The following is a 21,689-nucleotide window of genomic DNA, read 5'->3' as shown; positions in this document are numbered from 1 at the left end:
AAAAAATTAACCTTACCTTTCATTTTAGAATCAATTTAACACTATGTTCTAAGGCAGAAGTGCAATAAGGAGTAGGCAATGAGGGTTAAGTGACTCTTCCACAGTGTCACATAGCTAGGAAGTGTCTGAGGCCAGATTTAAATCTATGACCTCCCATCCTTAGGTCTGGCTCTCAATACACTGAGCCTCCTAGCTGCCCCCTCGTTATAAGAAAGATTTAAAAAGAGGAAGAAAAAAAAACTCCAATTCCTCAAAATAAGTCAAAATTTTTTGGGGAAAAAGGACAGTATATGCAATATTCCATTCCTATAATCTACCCTGGTAAAGAAGTGGGGACTTCTCACGTCTCTTTTCTGGGGCTAAATTTAGTATGATTCTGTAGCATTTCATTTTTATTATTTTTGTTGTCATTGTTCTTTCCATTTCAATTGTTATTGACATTGCAACTTACTGGGCTCTACTTCTCTTTGTATCAGTTCATTGAAGTCTTCCCGTTCTTCTCGGCAATTATCTTATTCCTAATCTCTTATAGCACAGTCATATTCCATTATGTTCAAGTACCACAATTTCTTTAGCCATTCCCAAGAAATGGGCATTTATCATGATTCTTTGTTATTTCCAAAAAATTCTGCTCTAAATATTTGGCTAACATGCATTTTTCCTTTCTGCCACTGAACATCTAGGAGGGATTGGGGCTTTTTCAATAATACTTTTTTTCCTCCCAATTACATGTAAAAACAATTTTTGGCCCTCATTTTCTAACACTTTGAGTTCCAAATTCTCTCTTTTCTTCCCTTTCCTCCTCACCAAGATTGTAAGCAATTTAATATAGATCATGCATGTGTTATCATGAAAAACATTTCCATATTCATCATGTTGTGGAAAAATACACATTAAGAAACATGAAGAAAATAAAATGAAAAATAGTCTGCTTAGATCTGCATTTAGATTTCATCAATTCTTTTTCTGGAGCTGGATGGCATTTTTCATCATGAGTCCTTTGGGATAGTCTTGGATCATTGTATTGCTGAAAATAGCTAAGTCATTCACAGTCGTTCCTCATACAGTATTGCTGTTATTGTGTATAATAATGTTCTGGTTCTGCTTACTTCATTCTGCATCAGTTTATTTAAGTCTTTCCAGGTTTTTCTGAAATCCTCCTGCTCATCATTTCTGATAACCCAATAGTATTCCATTATACTTATATACTGCAACTTATTTAGGTATCCTTTCACTTTCATTTAAGAATCAGTACTAAGTATTGGTTCTAAGACAGAAGATTGGTAAAGACAAGGCATTGGGGGTTAAGTGACTTGAACAGGATCACACAACTAGGAAGTGTCTGAGATCAGATTTGAACTCAAGACTTCCTATTTCCATGCCTTACTCTAGCTGCCCCCTTCTCCTTGTTTTTTTTTTAACCCTCACCTTCTGCCTTAGAATCAATACTATGTATTAGTTTCAAGGCAGAAGAGCCATGAGGGCAAGGCAATGGATGTCAAGTGACTTGCCCAGGGTCACACAGCTGGGAAGTGTCTGAGGTCAGATTTGAACCCAGGATGTCCAGCCTCCAGGCCTGGTTCTCCATGCACTGAGCCCCTCTAGCTGCCCCTCCACTCTACTATTTAGAGATCAATCAATAAGTACTTATTAAGTCTCTACAATGTGCCAGCCCCAGGTGATCTAGACTCTCTTGTTCTAGTCCAATTAACCTGCTCACTGTTTCTCACATAAAATGTTCCATTTCCTGCCTCCATGCCTTTTTACATGTGGTTTTCCATGTCTGTGAGGCAGTCCCAGCTTTTTGGAGAGCCCTTTTGTAACTCTCCTCCATTGTGAATGTCCACTCCCTCTGGAAATGACTTTCCATTATTTTCTCTAGAATCTAAATACAAAGTGCTGTGTATTTATCTGGGGGCCCATTTGTATTCCCTCTTCATGTAGGGTCCCAAGCAGAGAATAGGAACCCAAGAAATACTCTCAGATTTAAATGCATTTTGCCAAAATGATATGAAGGTCTTGGTAGACTGCAGGTTCATTAGAGCTCAAGACTGTGCCCAGGCAGCCAAACAGGCTTAGGGCACTTTCGGGGGCATCCAGAAAGACGTGGTGTCTGGAACGAGGCGAGTCACGGTCCACTCGAGTTTGCTCTGCTCCAGACTACATCTGGAGCAGAGTGTTCCTTTCCAAGTGCCCAGCTTGAGGAAGGACATTCACTTAATGGAGTGTTCCTGGAGGAAGGGGACCTGGGATCCTGAGAGGGCCAGAAGGAAGGCTGGGTCCTACAAGGACCAGCTGAAGGACCTGGAGATGTTTAATGAGAAAAGGAGACGTCATAGCCCCGGAGCATGATGGTTACCTTCCCGGATGTGAAGGGCCATCTTTGCAAAAGGGATTAGCCTTGTTCTGCTTAGCTCCAGTGGGCGGACCAAGGAACGATAGGTAGACATTAGAGGGAGGCCAATTTCGACTCAAAATAATAAGGAAAACTTTCTAACTGTTGGAGCTGTTCAGACGTAGAATGGGCTGCCTGAAGAGGTAGTGGATTCCCCATAACTGAAGGTCTTCAAGCAGAGATCAGGGATATCATAGAGGGGAAGCCTTTCCTGGGCTATTCCCCAGCCAGTAATTTAGCCTTTGCAACCAAGGCTACAGTTTATGTGCTTTGTAGGTATATTTTACATGCCCAATTGGATAAGTATCAACTCCCCCAGTAGAATAGAAATTGAATAAGGAGAAGAGTTGTTTATTTTTATTTCTGTTGCTTTAGTGCCTAGCACAGTGCTTGGTGCCTTGTCAGAACTTAATATAACTTGTTGATTGATTGATCATCGAGGCACAGTTGCCCTCCATATCCCTTGAAGTCCCTTCCAAATATATGATTCTTTTTTTTTTTAATTCTCACCTTCTGTCTTAGAAGCGATACTCGGTATTGGTAAGGGCTAAGCAATGAGGGTTAAGTGACTTGCCCAGGGTCATACAGCTAGGAAGTGTCTGAGGCCAGATTTGAACCCAGAATCTCCCATCTCTAAGCCTGGCTCTCAATCCACAGAGCCACCCAGCTGCCCCCTTATTGTTGTTTTAAAATTATTTATATTTATATATTTTTACATTTTTAAACCCTTATCTTCTGTCTTAGAATCAATACTGTGTGTTGATTCCAAGGCAGAAGAGCAGTAAGGACTAGGCAATGAGGATTAAGTGACTTACCCAAGGTCACACAGCTGGGAAGTGTCTGGGGTCAGATTTGAACCCAGGATCTCTAAGCCTGGCTCTCAATCCACAGAGCCACCCTGCTGTCTCCTTACTGTTGTTTAAAATTATTTATATATTTTTACATTTTTATTATTTTTTAAACCCTCACCTTCTGTCTTAGAATCAATACTGTGTGTTGATTCCAAGGCAGAAGAGCAATAAGGGCTAGGCAATGAGGATTAAGTGACTTACCCAAGGTCACACAGCTGGGAAGTGTCTGGGGCCAGATTTGAACCCAGGATCTCTAAGCCTGGCTCTCAATCCACAGAGCCACCCTGCTGTCTCCTTACTGTTGTTTAAAATTATTTATATATTTTTACATTTTTTAGACCCTTACCTTCTGTCTTAGAATCAATACTGTGTGTTGATTCCAAGGCAGAATAGCAGTAAGGGCTAGGCAATGGGCGTTAAGTGACTTGCCCAGGGTCACCCAGCTGGGAAGTGTCTGAGGTCAGATTTGAACCCAGGACCTCCCATCTCTAAGCCTGGCTCTCAATCCACTGAGCTACCCAGCTGCTCACCCAAATGTATGATTCTGCCATGCCATGGGCTAGGTTCTGCTGATGAGAAAAACTAGGAGAGGCAATCTGCATACACAGGAAGCTTAGAATCCATTGGGAAATCTAAGATTCCCCAGCCGTGGAAGAGCTGGGGAACCAAAAAGATGGGCCTTAGTTAGGTCCAGACTGTGTGGTGCGGCTCATCTCTAAGCGCTCCCAGGGGAGTCAGTGCGAGCTGTATAGAACTTGAGCTGGCTCTTGAAAGAGGAGGATGGCAGCGAATGGAGAAGTGGTGGGAAGGAAGGTTAGATAAATCCATTATTCAGGGCAGGCTAGAGGAGTTTGGACTTGCTATTTACCATATCGGGTATTATTATATCACGGTAATTTACCATTTCCATGGAAATAGAGAAACACTGAAGAGTTTGGAGCAGGAAAGAGACATGGCCGAAGAGTGTTGAATGAACGTTAGGTTGGCAGTCTCCATTCAATTCCACAAACAATTTTTTTTTCAATTTAGAAAAATGCTCAGTCCCATGATTTCATCTCTGTAGGGAACTCTCAGGAAGGAAACTCCTTTTACTCCTCCCCCTTAATGGTAGTTCCTTCCCCCTATGATTATCTCTAATTTATCCTGTCTGTAACTTGTTTGTCTACAGTTGTTTACATGTTTTCTCCCCCATTCAAACATGGACTCATTGAGAGCAAGGAGTGCTCCTGCCTTTCTTTGGTGCAGTGCCTGGCACATAGTAGGTGCTTAATACATGTTTGTTGATAGGCTGATTGATTTGCCGAAATCAAATTGGTCTTTCTTTTGTGACATACGGTATTAGAGAATTGCCTGGGGTCCCCAAATAGATCTGGATTTTGTCTAGAGTAGCCAATACTCTATGAAAGGCTTTGGGGATACGCAGATCCTGTACCTGGAAATATCCCTGCCCTCAGGAAGCTTACATTCAGCTTGGTGGAAGAGCCTAGGAAGTCCAGCAGTCTTGGCTGATGAAGACGCTCCACAGATCACCAGACATTTATTGGGTACCTAGTGGGTGTCCTAACTAGGGATGCAAGGGCAAAAAGGAGGAAATTCCTACTCTGAAGGAGCCTCCATTCCATCCACTGGTAGAGATAAACATTACCTATGCAGGCGTGGGATTGGATGGGAAGTGCTACCAGCTGGGTGGGACATCAAGAGCCTAGAAAGAAACAGGATTCGAAGAGTAACTCGTGAGTCACACATCAGTGGTGGGCATAGGGGACTGGCTATGGGAGGCAGCACATTATGGTAGAAAGAGCATTGGCTATGAACCTAGGTTCAAATTCTACTTCTGCCATTTAAAACTGGTATGACCTTGGACAAGTCACTTCATTTTTTAAAAAAAACTTTATCTTAGAATCAATAGTAATTATTGGTTCCAAGGTATAAAAGTGGTAAGTGAGATTAAGTGACTTACCCAGGGTCACACAGCTAAGAAGTGTTTTGAGTCCAGATTTGAACCCAGGACCTCCCATCTATCCACTGAACCAGCTAGCTGCTCCAAGTCACTTCATTTCTAAAGGTCTCAGTTTCTTCATCTGTAAAATGAGTGTTGGACAAGAAAGTTCTTTCTAGTTCAGATCCATTAAGAACATCAAGCTCTGCTCAAGACAGGTAGTGCTAGAAGAGGGATTGGAATACTGCTCTCTACCCACTTGTCACCTTCGTTCTTAACTTTAGGGACTTTTGCTTTTGATTAATCCATGCTATCACTGCCCAAGACTTCAGGGCATCCCTCTTCATCTGAAAGGTTCAGTGGATGGAATACTGGACTTGGAGTATAGAAGGCCCAGGTTCAAATCCAGCTTAGGACACTTATAAGCTGTGTGATCCCAGCCAAGTCATGTAATCTCTCAGGATCTCAGTTTCCTTATCTGTAAAATGGGGATAATAATAACGTCTACTTCACAGAGTTGTTGGGAAGTCTAAACAAGGATCAAAAGCACTTTTTAAACCTTAAAGTACTAGATTAATAATAAATGTTATCTCAGGAAACACATCACACCAGTGTTCTCTTCTAGGGGATTCCTTCTAGTCACAGGACATGCATCTAGAACATGGGTGCCTAATTCACCTGTCACAGAAGGGAGGGACCAGTTATGAGGAAATTGTGTAAGTCAGGAAATATCAGAAAAATATGAAAGGAGGTCAGAAAACCCAAACTTGAATCCTGGCTCTGATACTTCCTGGCCATGACATATGATCAATTCATTAAAATTCTCTGGGCCTCAGTTTCCTCATCTATAAAATGGGAATAGTAATTCTTCCACAACCTACCTTCTAAAGTTGTTCTTAGCAATGAGGCATGTAAAACTCAGTGGAGTAGCTCATTGGCTCCTGGAGGAGGAAGAGAAAGAACATGAATCATCTAATCATGGAAAAATATTCTAAATTAATTAATTATATGAAAAAAATAAAATTGTTTTTAGGATACAACTCTGAAAACCTTGAAATGATGTGTGAATAAGAGTTAGTATTTTCTAGGCCCCTAATTATATAAGTTACCAGATAATCATAGCTATAGAGCTGTAACTGGGATAGGGCAGACTGGGCTCTGGCTCAGGACGGGGGCACCATCCTGGGAGGGCTTCTTTCCCCCTTGTTCCCAAGTTGGAGCAGCCCTGAGCATTTCATCCTGGGGCACTTCCTCCCCACTTCAGCACCTTGGAAAGCTCACAGTTTCCTAAAACTGCTTTCTCTCTTCCTAGTCCTTATTCCCAGCCACCACCAACCTGGCCCAAACCAGAAAATGACTCTTTATGGCTTTGGAGTTCTCATCCACTATATCCATCTCTCATCTCAGTGCCTTTGTACAGGGCTGGTTCATGGCCCCTCCTCCCCCTCCTCTTCTTAGATTCTTAGCGTCCTTCAGAGTTCAAGCACCACCATTTATTCACATGAACCTCCTCTCCTGATCTCCCCTAAAATTACCCTGTCTTCACCTTTGTGTGTACTCCATGCCCTTTCTTCCACATAGTAAATAAGCTCCTTGAGGGCCAGAACCGCCTCCCTTTTGTCTTTGTGTCTCTATGTCTAAGACATAGTAGAATTTAATTAAATGTATATTGGTTGGGGGGCAGCAAGGTGACTCAGTTAATTGAAAGTCAGGCTAAAATACAGGAAGTCCTGAGTTCAAATCTTAGCTATGTGACCCTGGGTGAGTCATTTAACTCCCCCCCTCTCATTGCCTAGCCCTTACCACTCTTCTGCCTTGGAACCAATGCACAATATCTGTCTTGATTCCAAGACAGAAGGGGTTGGTTCTTTAAAAAAAAAAAGCCCGTTGGTTGATGGATTGACTTGCTAGCTCCTATTCATAAGCAGAGCTTTATTCCTCAGACTGAGGAGGCTGGGCACCATTTCCATTTCAGCAGTTCTTCTCTCTTGGTCAGAACCAGCCTGACCTGATTAAAGCCATTTGAACAATCGATCAGGCAATAAGCTTTTATCCAGCACCGACTGTATGCCAGGTTCTGAGCTCATCACTGGGGACACAATGACTGAAACAATCATCACTCTGAGGGAGTTTTTAATTCCAGCACATATTATGTACAGGCATACTAGGTGGTACAATGACTAGAGCACTGGACTTGAAATCAGGAAGACTCATCTTTGTAAGTTCAAATCCAGCCTCAGACTCTTCTTAGTTGGGAGACTCTGGGCAAGTCACTTAACCCTGTTTGCCTCAGTTTTCTCCTCTGTCAAATGAGCCAGAGAAGGAAATGGCAAACCACTCCAGTGTATCTTTGTCAAGAAAACTCTAAAATGGGTCAGGAAGCTGTGTGACCCTGGGCAAGTCACTTAACCCTGTTTGCCTCAGTTTCTTCCTCTGTCTAATGAGCCGGAGAAGGAAATGGCAAATCCCTTCAGTGTATCTTTGTCAAGAAAACTCTAAAATGGGTCATGAAGCTGTGTGACCCTGGGCAAGTCACTTAACCTTGTTTGCCTCCCTTTCCTTCTCTGTCAAATGAGCCAGAGAATGAAATGGCAAACCATTCTAGAATCCATCCTTGCTAAGAAAACCCCAAAATGGGGACAGAAAGAGTCTGACACAACTGAAAAATAACTCAACAGCAGTAATACCAAAAGTTACGTACACAACATTGTTCTGGGTGCTACAGGGTACTGACCCTCCTGCCCTCAGCTATGAGATTTGATCTTAACTCTGTCTCTCCACCTATTTTCTGAAATGAAATGCGACTTTCTCTTGGAATTATATTATTGAAATCATCTGGGTATTTGGGCTCTTAAATGGACATGGTTGGTGACAGGTGGGAGAAGGGTGATGTAAGCCATGAGTCACACAATTTGGCATTGGGCAGTCTTGGCTGCTGTTGACCATCCCTCTCCCTGCTGTCTCTCAGATCCTCTCTTCTCCCTGGGTTTTGAGGACATGCCTGGTTCTCCACCTACTTAGCATTCCTTTCACTCTCATTTCCTGAATTAGATCCTAGATTTAGAGCTGAAAGGGACCTCTGGTCCCTTGTTTTGTGGATATAGGAACTGAGGCCCAGTGTGATTAATATGCCCAAGGCCATATAGGTAATAAGGGACAGAAGTGAGATTTGAACCCATGACCTCTCACTTTAAATCCAGTGCTCATCTCTCACATTCCCATTCCCTATATGTGGGTGCCTCACAAGGCTCAGTTGTGATCCTCAGTCCTCTTCTCTCTATACATACTCTCTTCCTTAGGCATCAGAGCTAAAGTGAAGAAGATAAATTCAAATCTAGACATTTACTAGCTATATGACTCTGGGCAAGTCACTTTGCCTCAGTTTGCCTCAATTTTTTCATCTGTAAAATGGGGGTAATAAGAGCACCCACCTTTTAGGGTTGTTTCAAGGATCAAAAGAAATAATAACTGTCAAGTGCTTAGCAAATAATAAACACTATAAAAATGTGAGAATTATTACTATTATTACCACCTCTCCTCAGCCAGTTCCCAAATCCCATCTCTGCCCTAGACCTCTACCTGAGCTACAATTCAACAACTCTCAACGCCTGCTAAATATTTCCATTTGGATGCCCCATTGGCGCCTTGGACTCAACACATTCAAAATGGAATTTGTCATCTTTCTTCTAAACCCCTCTCTGTATCCAATGCTGCTGCCATCGTCTGCTGGCCCACCCAGGCCTAAAATCTCGGAGGCCTCTGACTTTTCCCTATCCCAAAACTGACCTGTCCATCCGATCAGCTCCCGCTCCTCCTGATCTACCTCCTCAGCAGCTTTTTCATTGGTTCTTATTGCTACACTCATAAGAGCATCACTCTGGTTCAGGCTCTGATTTCCTTTTAAAATTTCATTTAATTTAATTTCATATAATTTATTATCATGCAAAACATACTTCCAGATTGTTCACCGTTGTATGAGAAAACTCATACGTAACCAAAACCCCCAAATAAAACCAAAGATACACTGATGTGAAAGCTGACTCCAACAGTTCTTTCTCTGGAGGGGGAGAGCCTTCCCGGGCATAAATCTTTCAGGCTTGTCCCAGATCATTGCACTGCTGAGAGAGCCAAATTTTCACAGATAATCATCATCCAGTATTGCTGTTACTGTGTACAACGTTCTCCAGGTTCTGCTTATTTCACTCTGCATCAGTCGCTATTGAACTTTCCAGCTTTTTCTGATGATTTCCTTTTTTTCCCCAAAACCTTCATCTTCTGTCTTAAAATTGGTACTAAGTGTCAGTTCTGAGGCTGAAGAGTGATAAAGGCTAGGCAATGGTGGTTAAGTGACTTGCCCAGGGTCACACAATTAGGAAGTGTCCCAAGCCAGACAGCTTCTACTATCTTTGAGGCATTGTGCTAACTACTGAAGATACAAAGAAAAAGTGAAAAGATACTTGTATTCGAGAAGCTTACATTCTAATAGAGACATAGGTTTTAAACAATGATACATGCATAACCCAGTGGAATTGCTTGTCAGCTCCAGGTGTGGGGAGGGAAGAGAGATGGGGAAAAATCATGAATCATGTAACCATGGGAAAATATTCTAAATAAATATTTTTTTTAAAAAAGAAGCTTACATTCTACTAGGGAGAGACATTTGAAATTAAATACTGACAAAATCATTTTTGGCAGGGAAAATATTAGCATCCAGGAGGATCCCAAAAAGCTTCATTTAACCCAGATCGAATTCCTTACCCTCTCTGGGAAGGTGGAGGGAAAGGAGGGAGGGAGACAATTTGGATCTTATATCTTCAAGTGGAAATTTGTTATTGCATATAATTGGAAAAAGACAATATCTATTAAATGGAAAAAGGGACCTCATTTGGAAGGTGATGCTTGATCTGAGCTTTGAAGGAAGGGAAAGATCTTTTTTTAAACCCTTCCCCCTCATTTAGTATCATTTCTAAGACAGAAGAGTGGAAAGGGCTAGGCAAACAGGATTAAGTGACTTGCCCAGAGTCATACATCTAGGAAGTATCTGAGGCCAGATTTGAACCCAGGATCTCCCATCTCTAAGCCTGGCTCTATCCACTAAGCCAATGTAGCTGCCCTCCCCCACTCCTCCACCCCCACCACCCCCATCTCCTCTTCCTTGGACTAGGATGTGACAGCCTTCTGCTTGGGCTCTCCCCTCTCCAATCCATCCTTCGAACAATGGCAAAAATAATCTTCCTAACACACAGATCTGACCGTGTCATCCTCTCGTTTGGAAACCTTCAGTTGTTTCTCACTGTCGAGGAGATAATATATTAGCTCTGCAGTTTGGCATTTAAGGCCCTCCATTATCTGGCTCCTGACTTCACTCTCCTCCCTCCTCCTCACTCCCCCTTCCCCATATACTTGACATTCCAGCCAAGCTGAGCTCCTGGCTGTTCCCCCTCTTGTTAGAGCCTTTCCCGTCTTCTTCTCCCAGGCCATCCCCTGTGCTTGAGGTGTGCTCTGTCTCCCCCATCTGATCCTGTCCAAATCCTGCTCTCCCTTCCAGACCCAGCTTCGGTGGGATGCCACCTTCATGGGACCTAACAGGCGCTCCGCCAACGCTCCTTGGTTCAATGATTTCCTGATTGGCTGACCAGCTAAAAAGCATCTCGCCCCCTTCAAATTTCCCAAAGCCCTTGTCTGGACCTCTCCTTTACTCTTATCACACAGTACTGGGGCAGCTGGGTGGTGCAGTGGCTAGAGCGCCTGCCTGTCTTGGAGTCTAGAAGACCCAAGAGTTCAAATCCAGCCTCAGGCATTTCCTAGCTGTGTGACCCTGGACAAGGCACTTGGCCTCTGCCTTAATCCACTGGAGACAAAAATGGCAGAGCGCTCCAGTACCCCACGGACAGTATTGGCGTGTTATGGTCTGTGGGGTCATGAAGAGCTGGACATCCGTGAATGAATAAACAGTCACGAGTATTCCAGGCACTCAGCTCAGCCGTGGAATAATAGGTGCTCTTATGATCCCTATTTTGCTGATGAGGAAACAGGCTGCAGCGACTCGCCCGGGGTCACCTAGTCAATAAGTGTCTGAGCCAGGATTTGAATAATTGTGCTAATAGCTGCCATTTATATAATACGTTATGGTTTGCAGCATCCTTTCTGAGTGTTATTTTGTTTTGATCCTCATAACAACCTTGCAACATAAGTGCTATTATTATCTCTATTTTTCCAGAAGAGGAAACTGAGGCAAATTAAGTGATTTGCCCAGGGTCTAATATGAGTCTGAGGCAGGATTCAAATTCAGAACTCTAATATTTCAAGCCTGGTATTCGATCTTCTTTGCCACCTAGCTGCTTCAAGATTCAAGTTCCTGGGGGCTGTTAGGTAGCTCAGTGGATTGAGAGTCAAGCCTAGAGATGGGAGGTCCTGGGTTCAAATTTGGCCTCTGACATTTCATAGCTGTGTGACCCTGGCCAAGTCACTTAACTCCCATTGCCCAGCCCTTACCACTATTCTGCCTTGGAATCAATACTCAGTATCAATTCTAAGACAGAAGGTAAAGGTTAAAAAAAAGATTCAAAGTCCCTTGAAGACAGGAACTGTGCCTCATTTAAGCTTTGCTATGACCAGCTTCTAGAACAGAGTAGACATTTCATGTTGAATAGATGCAACCATTTAATTCAGTTCATCAAAAATTGATTCAGTTTCTGTTCTTTCTTTTAACCCTTTACTACCTTCTCTTCGTTCAATTCTAAGACAGGAGAACATCAAGGGTTAGGCCAGTGATGGGAACCTATGGCACAGGTGCCAAAGATGGCACTGCAGAGCACTCTCTATGAGCATTCAACCACCCTCCCTCCCCACCTCTCCACCCCCAGAGGTCCTCACTAGAAAGGCAGAAGGACTTGGGCAGAGCTGTTCCCCTCCCCCTCTCCACTGTGCCTTATGACATCTTTTCACATCACCGCCCCTTTACCCAGCAGCCCAATGGGAGCACGTGGGGGAATATGGGCAGCTCACAGGCAGCAGAGTTGGAGGGGAGAGGAGTTCTCAGCCACACCCCTCCCCCACCCTATAGGCACTGAGGATATTCCTCATTTCACCCACCCCTCCACCCAGCAATTCCTCCCTCCCCTGGCCTGGTGCTCTATCCACTGAGCCACCTAGCTGCCCTGGAAGGCAGAGATCCTGAGGACTGAATCCTAGGCCTGTGGGAAGGTATTGGAGATGGAATGTCCTGAGCACAAAAAGTAGGTCAGTTTAGCTAGAAGCTTGGATACGCAAAAAAGAATATTGGGCAGAAGCCTGGAAAGACAGGCTGGAGCCAGGCTGTGAAGGGCTTTAAAAGCCAATCAGAGAAGTTCTCATTTCATCCCAGAGGCAAGAGGGAGCCACTGGAGCTGCTTAAGCAGAGGAACAACATGGTCCAACCGTGTTTTAGGAATATGAATCTGGAAGCTGCTTGGAGAGATGAGGCAACTGGAAACAGAGAGACCAATTAGGGGCTTTGGTAGAACCGACGGCATGAACTAAGGTGCTAGCTGTGTGCGTGGAGGGAGGGGAATGGAATGGAATTGACTCCAGGTAGGAGATGTTGAATGGAACCTCTCCAGAGGCAGCAGGGTCAGAGCTAGAACAGGGAGCCCTTGAGTCTGGGACAAAGGCAGCTTCAGGTGCCGCCACACTAGGACATGGGCATGCCTGGCCCCTGCAACATTGTGGCACGATTAAGGGTCCACACATACCTTTTGTCTTCAGGATGGGCAGTGCCTTCAGGACCAGGGGATAGGGCTGCTGTGGGATCATGAAATTTGGGGATGGTGGGCTGGAGGACCAAGAAAGGTAGGAAGTAAGCTTTGCTCCAGCTTCACTACCGAAAGGAGTGCCTGGGACCCAGCTCCAGCTGCACCATCCTAGTTACATTTTAAAAAAAAAAACCTTTACCTTCTGTCTTTGAATCAATACTAAGCATTGGTTCTAAGGCAGAAGAGCAGTAAGGGCTAAGTAATGAAGGTGAAGTGACTTTCCCAAGGTCACACAGCTAGGAAATGTCTGAGATCAGATTTGAACCCAGGACCTCCCATCTCTGGGCTTGGCTCTCCATCCACTGAGCCACCCAGCTGCCCCTCTAATTACATTCTTGAATATAGTTACTTGCTATGTAGATGGGACACTTCCACCCAGCTCTAAGTCCATCATCCCATGGTCTTGGCTCCTGAGCTGTCCCATAGCTGTGGTGCTAGTTAGCTTTAGAAGCTGTCCTGCTCATGGGCTTAGCTACCTAAGGGCCATATCTAAGGGGGATCGAGGGGTCAGGATTGTAGCAGGCTCCCCAGAAGTCAGTCATGGACTGATAGTGGTGGCAGGAAGGGAGAGCCTCCAGCCTGGCACAGTGCTATGGGTAGAGGCAGAAATACACGAGTTCAAATCCCACCACAGGCATTTCCTAGCTGGGTGCCCCTGGGCAATGTCTCTGCTCATCCAGCAGTGACTGCAAAAGGAGAAGGCTGGCCCCCCTCTCTATGGCTCCTTCCAATTCCAAAATCCTGCCATTCTCTGCATGACCAGAATGACTAAAATCCCAACCTGGAAAAAAAATCCCTATTAGGATACACAAGCAGTCATCAGGTGATACATTTAGAGCTGAGAGTTCATTTAAAGACCATTGCATTGGAATCCAGCCTCAGGCACTAGCTGTGTGACCCTCTGTCTGCCTCAGTTTCCTTGTTAGTAAAATGAGAATAATAATAGCACCTTCCTCCCAGAGTTGCATGGATTAAATGAGAGAACAGGTGCAAAGTGCTTTGCAAACCTTAAAGCACTAGGTAGAAGCTATTATTATTATTATTATCTAATGAGAGACAGAGTATAGAGGTATGCTACAAGGTGGTGTGTGATAAGGTTAGAGGAGAGGCACCCTCACCTTCTATTGAAGTTAATACTCTATTGGCTCCAAGGCAGAAGAGTGATAAGGGCTAGGCAATGGGAGTTAAGTGACATGCCCAGGGTCACACAGCTAGGAAGTGCCTGAGGCTAAATTTGAATCCAGGACGTCCCATCTTTAGACCCAGACAAAGGGTTTTGAGAAACTTGAGAAGGGAAAGAATATTTTAGCCTGTAAGCTGATCAGGAAATCAACCATCATCAAGCATTTTTTAAAAATAACCCTTGCTTTCTTAGTAAGTGCTCTAGAACCCACAGGCAAGGACTAGGCAAACAGAGTAGGTGACTTACCCAAGGTCACACAACAAGGAGGTTTCGGAGGTCTGATCTGAACCCAGGTCCTCCTGATTCCAGACCTGGCACTCTATCCCTGTGCCACCTAGCTGCCCCCATCAAGCATTTATTAAACGCCTCTTATGTACCATAGAAATGGCTCCTGAGTTAGATCTTGAAGAAAGATGTCATCTAGGTCTAAGCCTGGGCTAGGACTGTGCCTCCCTCCTTGTTCCATTCTAAATGTGTCTGTCCTGCTCCAGGAGGAAATACTTTGCTTTCCCTTGTTGGGAGTTATTCAAAGGTAGCTTTCATGGCTGTTTGAAAACATCAGACCAGGAAGGAGTGTAATTAGGGGGCTTCAGGGAACGTGCCCCTCCGCCTCCCATGTGGAAAACCTGAATGATGAGTCATCAAAGCAAACCTGGGCAGGTGGGCCTGGCTGGGAACCGAGGCTGCTGGTGGGCTGAGGCACTCCTCGAACCCAAGACACCCAGGAGAGGAGGGCCGACATGTTCCCAAGGCAGGAAAGAGGAACTTAGTGGGAGGGCCTGAAGGGAATTGGGGCTTTCAAACAGGAGCAGAAGGGGGAGGCTATTTCTGGCTGGGTGTCCAATTTTGGAGCAGTTGTAGCAGTACTATCTTCAGCTTTCAGCGTGTGTGCATGTGCGTGTGTGTGTGTGTGTGTGCGTGTGTGCGTGTGCGTGGTTGTTGGGTGCTTGGGGGGGCTGCAGTACCATTCGTTCATTCATCCAAAAACTACTCTGTGGAAAGCACTGGATTAGATGCCGAAGGTGCACAGATAAACTGAAAGCCAGTTCCTGACCCCCCAAATAAAGCAGCAGATGTATTCCAGGCCTTCCACCCAGAGGATCCGGAGCTAGCAAGACCTCCAAGCTCAGGGATTCCAGGCTCGCCATTCCGTCCAACAAACATCTGTGATGGCCCTCCTCTGAATCAGGCTCTGTATTTTGTGCAAGGTGCTAGGGGCGCCAAGACAGAGTCCTGCCCTCAAGGAGTTTACGTTCTATGGGGAGGCACACGCAACTCACACAGAGAAGAAAATATGAAGTATATACCGTCAGAGTCCATTTTTAATGGCTGTGGGGGAAGGTGGGGAAGAATACCTGAATAAAATACTAAGTACTGGAGATACAAATGGAAAAGCAAGATAGTGCCTTTTCCTCTGGAATTCACATTCTAATTGATGCTTTTCTTTCTTTCTTTCTTTCTTTCTTTCTTTCTTTCTTTCTTTCTTTCTTTCTTTCTTTCTTTCTTTCTTTCTTTCTTCCTTCCTTCCTTCTTCCTTTCTTTCTTTCTTTTCCTTCTTTCTTTCTTTCTCTCTTTCTTTCTCTCTTTCTTTCTCTCTCTCTCTCTTTCTTTCTCTCTTCTTTCTTCCTTCCTTCCTTCCTTCCTTCCTTCCTTCCTTCCTTCCTTCCTTCCTTCCTTCCTTCCTTCCTTCCTTCCTTCCTTCCTTCCTTCCTTCCTTCCTTCCTTTCTTTCTTTCTTCTTTCTTTCTTTCTTTCTTTCTTTCTTTCTTTCTTTCTTTCTTCTTTCTTTCTTTCTTCTTCTTCCTTCCTTCCTTCCTTCCTTCCTTCCTTCCTTCCTTCCTTTCTTTCTTTCTTTTCCTTCTTTCTTTCTTTCTCTCTTTCTTTCTCTCTTTCTTTCTCTCTCTCTCTTTCTTTCTCTCTTTCTTTCTTCCTTCCTTCCTTCCTTCCTTCCTTCCTTCCTTCCTTCCTTCCTTCCTTCCTTCCTTCCTTCCTTCTTTCCTTCCTTCCTTCCTTCCTTCCTTCCTTCCTTCCTTCCTTCCTTCCTTCCTTCCTTCCTTCCTTCCTTCCTTCCTTCCTTTCTTTCTTTCTTTCTTTCTTTCTTTCTTTCTTTCTTTCTTTCTTTCTTTCTTTCTTTCTTTCTTTCTTTCTTTCTTTCTTTCTTTCTTTCTTCCTTCCTTCCTTCCTTCCTTCCTTCCTTCCTTCCTTCCTTCCTTCCTTTCTTTCTTTCTTTCTTTCTTTCTTTCTTTCTTTCTTTCTTTCTTTCTTTCTTTCTTTCTTTCTTTCTTTCTTTCTTTCTTTCTTTCTTTCTTTCTTTCTTTCTTTCTTTCTTTCTTTCTTTCTTTCTTTCTTTCTCTCTCTCTCTCTCTCTTTCTCTCTCTCTCACTCTCTCTTTCTCTTTCTCTCTCTCTCTCTCTCTCTCTCTCTCCCCTCTCTCTCTTCTTTACCTTCCATCTCAGAATCAATACCAAGTGTTGGTTCCAAGGCAAAAGTACTGGCTAGGCAATAGGGTCACATAACTAGCAAGTGTCCAAGACCACATTTGAACCCAGGACCGACCATCTCTAAGCCTGTGTGTTCCCTTTTTGGGGAAAGGCTCTTTGTGAGAAGACAACTTTTTAAAAAAACCCTTAGCTTCTGTTTTAGAATCAATACTATGTATTGGTTCCAAGAGAGAAAAGTGGTCAGGGCTAGGCAATGGGGGTTAAATGACTTGCCCAGGGTCACACAGCTGGGAAGTGTCTGAGGACAGATTTAAACCCAGGACCTCCAGTTTCCAGGCCCAGTGATCACACAGCTCAGAAGACAGTTTTTATTGAAGGGGAGACAATGGGTAGAGGGTTTGTATGAGTGGTGCATTTGTTTGTGTGAAGGGTTTCTGGTGGAGTCTAGGTCTGGCACCCTAAAATTGGTGCCTTTCTAATGGAAAGGCCTGGTGATGCTAAAGGTACAGTTTCAGGGAAGATCATATGGCCCAGAGATCCTTAGGATGTACCAACAATTCACAAAGCAGTGCCTGATGGGATAGAAGACCTGGTCACAGAGAAAATGATCCGGTTCAGTGGTCCTCCATTTTACTGTAAGGAAGTGGCTATGTAAGTGGGGAGTGGGCCAAAGAGCTAGAAGAGACTCTGGGTTTCTTCCCAAAAGGGTGATAATGAGGGAGATTCGTGTGAAGTGAGTGCTGGTAGAAGAATTGTGAGAAAAGGCTCCCTGGAGGACCCTCTGATACCTGGGCGGGGTCTACCATGGAATCCTATCAAATGATGAATCTCTGGAGGGAAAGGAATTCCTTCTAATCATATTAGCTCCATTTTCCGGGTGCTTGAAAGAGACATAGACTCCAAAAAGTGGCTCAATATCGCATTCTGGACCATCCACTTGGGCTTCACTTTTCTGGGATTCTTGGTTCGCTTTTCCAGGCCAATGACAAAACATCTGGCTCTCGATCTCCATATGTTGTAGCTTAACAGCGCGTGTGCGCCGGTTATCAGTGTATCATGGGCTAATTTGGTTGGAGGAAGGATCGCCTTTAGTGGGGGCCCAACAGCAGCTAGAAATCAATCAGCCACAAAATATTTATTAAGCATCTTCCGTGTTCCGGATACTGTGCCGGGCTCGAAAGATACAGAGGCAGAAATGAAAGCGGACGAGCCCTCAAGAGTTCACATTCTCCTGGGGAAGAAGAAAGCCTTCACACCGAGAAGCAGATCCCCCCAAAATAGATAAAGTGACGACAAGGTAATTCTGGTGGGGGGAGGAGACCTCGACACGGAGCCTTGAAGGGAGCCAGGGATGCCGAGGGGCTTCCTAGACCTGAAGTATGAGAGTATTTCCAGGTGTGGAGGACAGTCTGTAAATCACACAGAATGGGCTGAGACTTAATTCTTCAGGAAAAAAGAAACCCAGAGGAAAAGGTTGTCACAGAAGGAGAGAGACATAATGTTCAGGTCTACAGAGACGCTGGTTCTGCTGTACTCTGCCCTGCTGAGACCAGCCCTGGAGGATTGTGTTTGGTTCTCGGCACCGTATTTCAGGAAGGGGAAACCAGGATGGGGAAAGGGCTCAAGTCCACATCATACAAAAATTAGGTAAAGAAACAAGGAAATGCAGACGCAGGAGAAGGAAATCATCTGCTCTAGGTCCCCCAAGAGGTCAGCAACAAAGAAGAGATTCACTTCTTAGGCTCCTAATTTAGGGATCACATCCCGTCGGACTTGCCATCCACCCTGCTTCGGCACCTTCCTGAGACCACATTCTGCCTGACCTGATCTACTCAGCTACGTCCAGGTTTTCCCCCGATGGATGAGTGAATTGGTCAGTGTGGAAGCACCCAGACAACTATATTTGGATTGCCCAGATGGTCCCATCTGACCATCCATCGTGTACCCCATTACCTCACTCTCTTATTGTTGTTTTAAAATTAAACCTCAGGGGGCAGCTGGCTGGCTCAGTGGATTGAGAGTCAGGCCTAGAGACGGGAGGTCCTGGGTTCAAATGTGACTTCAGACACTTCCTAGCTCTGTGACCTTGGGCAAGTCACTTGACCCCCATTGCCCAGCCCTTACTGCTCTTCTGCCTTGGAGCCAATACACAGTCTTGACTCCAAGATAGAAGGTGAGGGTGTAAAAAAATAATAAAACCTCATCTTCTGGCCTAATGACAACTCTGGTACAGAAGGGCAAGGGCTAAGCCACTGGGGTTAAGTGACTTGCCCAGGGTCACAGGGCAATTCAGAAATATCTGAATCCAGATTTGAACCCAGCATGATAGAGATAGAGATAGATAGATAGATAGATAGAGATAGAGATAGATAGAGAACCAAGCCTGGAGTCGAGCAGAAGTGGATTCAAATATGACCTCAGACACTTTCTAGCTGTGTGACCCTAGGCAAGTCACTTAACACAGTTCACTTAGCTTGAGCTCTTCTGTGTTACAGTTCTTACTAAGACAGAAAGTAAGTGAACTTTTGATTTTTTAAACTAAAGCTACCTTTAACCCTGGGCAAGTCACTCACAAATTTCTATTTGCTTCAGTTTCCTCAACTATAAAGTAGTGATCAAATAATAGCACCTACCTTGAAGGGCTGTAGTGAGGATCAAGTGAAATGTTTGGAAAGCACTGAGGTAATGCTAGGGTTATAGTAGGTGTTTAATAAATGCTTTCCCCCTTCTCCCTCTCTATCCTCCCACCTATTCAGCATTTATCTAGTCCTGGGCACGGAGGGAATTGGCAATAGAAAAAAGGAGAAAAGATAGAAGGGAATAAACATTTATTAAATTCCTACTGTGTGTTCTCTGGTTGGGGAGAGGCTATTTGTGAGAAGACTTTTTTTCCCCTTAAAACCCTCACCTTCTGTCTTGGAGTCAATACTGTGTACTGGCTCCAAGGCAGAAGAGTGGTAAGGGCTAGGCAATAGGGGTTAAGTGACTTGCCCAGGGTCACACAGCTAGAAGAGAAGACAGCTTTTACTGAAGGGGAGACAGTCAGTAGAGGGTTTGTGTGGATGGTAAATGTGTTTCTTTGAAGGGTTTCTAGTAGTCTTGCTAAAGAGATTGGGGTGGGGGGCTAAAAAGCCTGAAAAGGATCATAAGATACTCTTAGAAATCAACAATTCTAACCCTTCATTTTGCAGATAAAGAAACTGAGGCACAGGGATGTTAAGGGATTCATCCAGGGGCATTCAGCCAATAAGTGAGGCAAGACTTTATTTCAGGTTTTCCTGACTCCAGGTCAAATGTTCTGTCCACTCCAAACTGCCTCTGACCTCTGAAGTTTTGTTGTTTTTATTCAGTCATGTCCAACTTTCTGTGACCCCATTTGGGGTTTTCTTGGGATAGATACTGGAATAGTTTGCCATTTCCTTCTCCTGTTCATTTGACAGGTGAGGAAACTGAGGCAGGCAGGGTTAAGTGACTTGCTTAGGGTCACATAACTAGTGTCAGAGGGCTAGATTTGAACTCAGGGAGAGGAATCTTCCTGACTTCAGGCCCAGGGCTCAGAAGTTTTGGCAGAGCCTAATGGCCAGTATGATCCGATGGGAAGGCATTGACAACTAATATCATGTGACCCTATGACAATCAGTAGATTTCCTTGAGAAACAGACATGGGAGTTAAGTACTAACCAGGCTGGCAGCAGGTGTCTGAATGTTTGGCTCTTAAGACAACTGAGAATGGAGGCCAGGCCAGGTGCCAGTGAATGGGAGTGGGCAGACTTGACAGCTGTTTGAAGGCCAATTAAGGGTATTTTAGGATCAGGTCCTCATGCTCTGTAACTCAGCAGACTTGGAGCGGACTCCTCCCATGGGGGTAGGTGGGAAGAGAGTTCTATACTCTCTTTTTTTTTTTAACCCATACCTTCTGACTTAAAATCAATTCTAATAAAGAAGAGGAGCAAGGGCTAGGCAATCTGGGTTAAGTGACTTGCCCAGGGTCACATGGCTAGGACATATCTTCAGTCAGATTTGAACCCAGGTCCTCCAAACTCCAAGCCTGGGACTTTCTCCATTGTGCTTCCTGGCTGCTCTATTCTCTACTCTTTGTAAGTTTATTTTCTTTGTTTTCATTCTCTCTCTTCCCCTGAAATTTCTGGTAAAAGCCTCAACCCCCCCCCCTTTCTGCTCCGGCTCCGAACTCTTGGGTTCTGGCTCAGGTTTACTGAGGGAAGGCCCGAAGGGTCCACCCAGGCCAAGTTAGAGAGCACAAAAGGAGGCTGCACCCTTTGGAGGATGCTGACTGCCAAGGGCTGGCGGATGGTGGGATCACAGAGGAGCAGAATTAGAATAGAAACAAATGGGGTAACGGAATGCCTCAGGCAACATGGATCACATATTCCCTGCTCACAGCTACAGTTTTCACACCCACCAGGCCTGGAAGCTGTGCCAGCCCCAATCCACCTTGTACTGGAGTAACTGTATTTAACATCCAGACCAATTGAGAAACCCATACGTCGTGGTATTCCACGTCTCCTTTGCCTTAGTTCTTAGTAAACTACCCTTTTAGGGCTTCAAGGAGCCAGAATTCATCAAGCAAAGAAGTCACCAGCATTGCCATAGCTCAGACAGGCTAGAGAAGGGAAGGGGGAGCAGTGAGTCCCTAGGGAGAAGGCACGGTGATGGCAGTGACCATCTTAGCTTTGGGGGCAGAGGATAGAGGGCACAGGCCATAAAGAAAGGAAGAGGAAAGGAGGAGAAGGAATAAACATTTATTAAGCACCTGCTGTGGGCCACGCAATTTACCAATATGATCTCATTCGAGCATCACAACTTCACAACTATTCCATGAAGGAGATACTATTATTATCTTCATTTCTGGTTGTTCAATCGGGTTGTCAGACACTCCCTGACTCTATCTGGGATTTTCTTGGCAAAGATACTGAAGTGTTTTGTCGTTTCCTTCTCCAGTTCATTTGACAGATGAGGAAACTGAGGCAGACAGGGTTAAGTGACTTGCCCAGAAAGATACTGGAGTGGTTTGAAGGAAACTGGGACAAACAGAATTAAGCGACTTGTCCAGAGTCACACAGCTAGTAA

General features: G+C 44.6%; 1 protein-coding gene across 1 annotated transcript in view; it reads left to right on the top strand.

The window, feature by feature from the left end:
- The window catches only part of RTN4RL1 (reticulon 4 receptor like 1), a 131,646-nt gene that overhangs the window by 61,415 nt on the left and 48,542 nt on the right, over nucleotides 1-21,689 (top strand). The gene's annotated exons all lie outside the window — the stretch shown is intronic.

The sequence above is a fragment of the Monodelphis domestica genome, chromosome 2 (genome assembly GCF_027887165.1).
Source record: "Monodelphis domestica isolate mMonDom1 chromosome 2, mMonDom1.pri, whole genome shotgun sequence".
Lineage (NCBI taxonomy): Eukaryota > Metazoa > Chordata > Mammalia > Didelphimorphia > Didelphidae > Monodelphis > Monodelphis domestica.
This window is presented reverse-complemented; position numbering and strand designations above follow the sequence as displayed.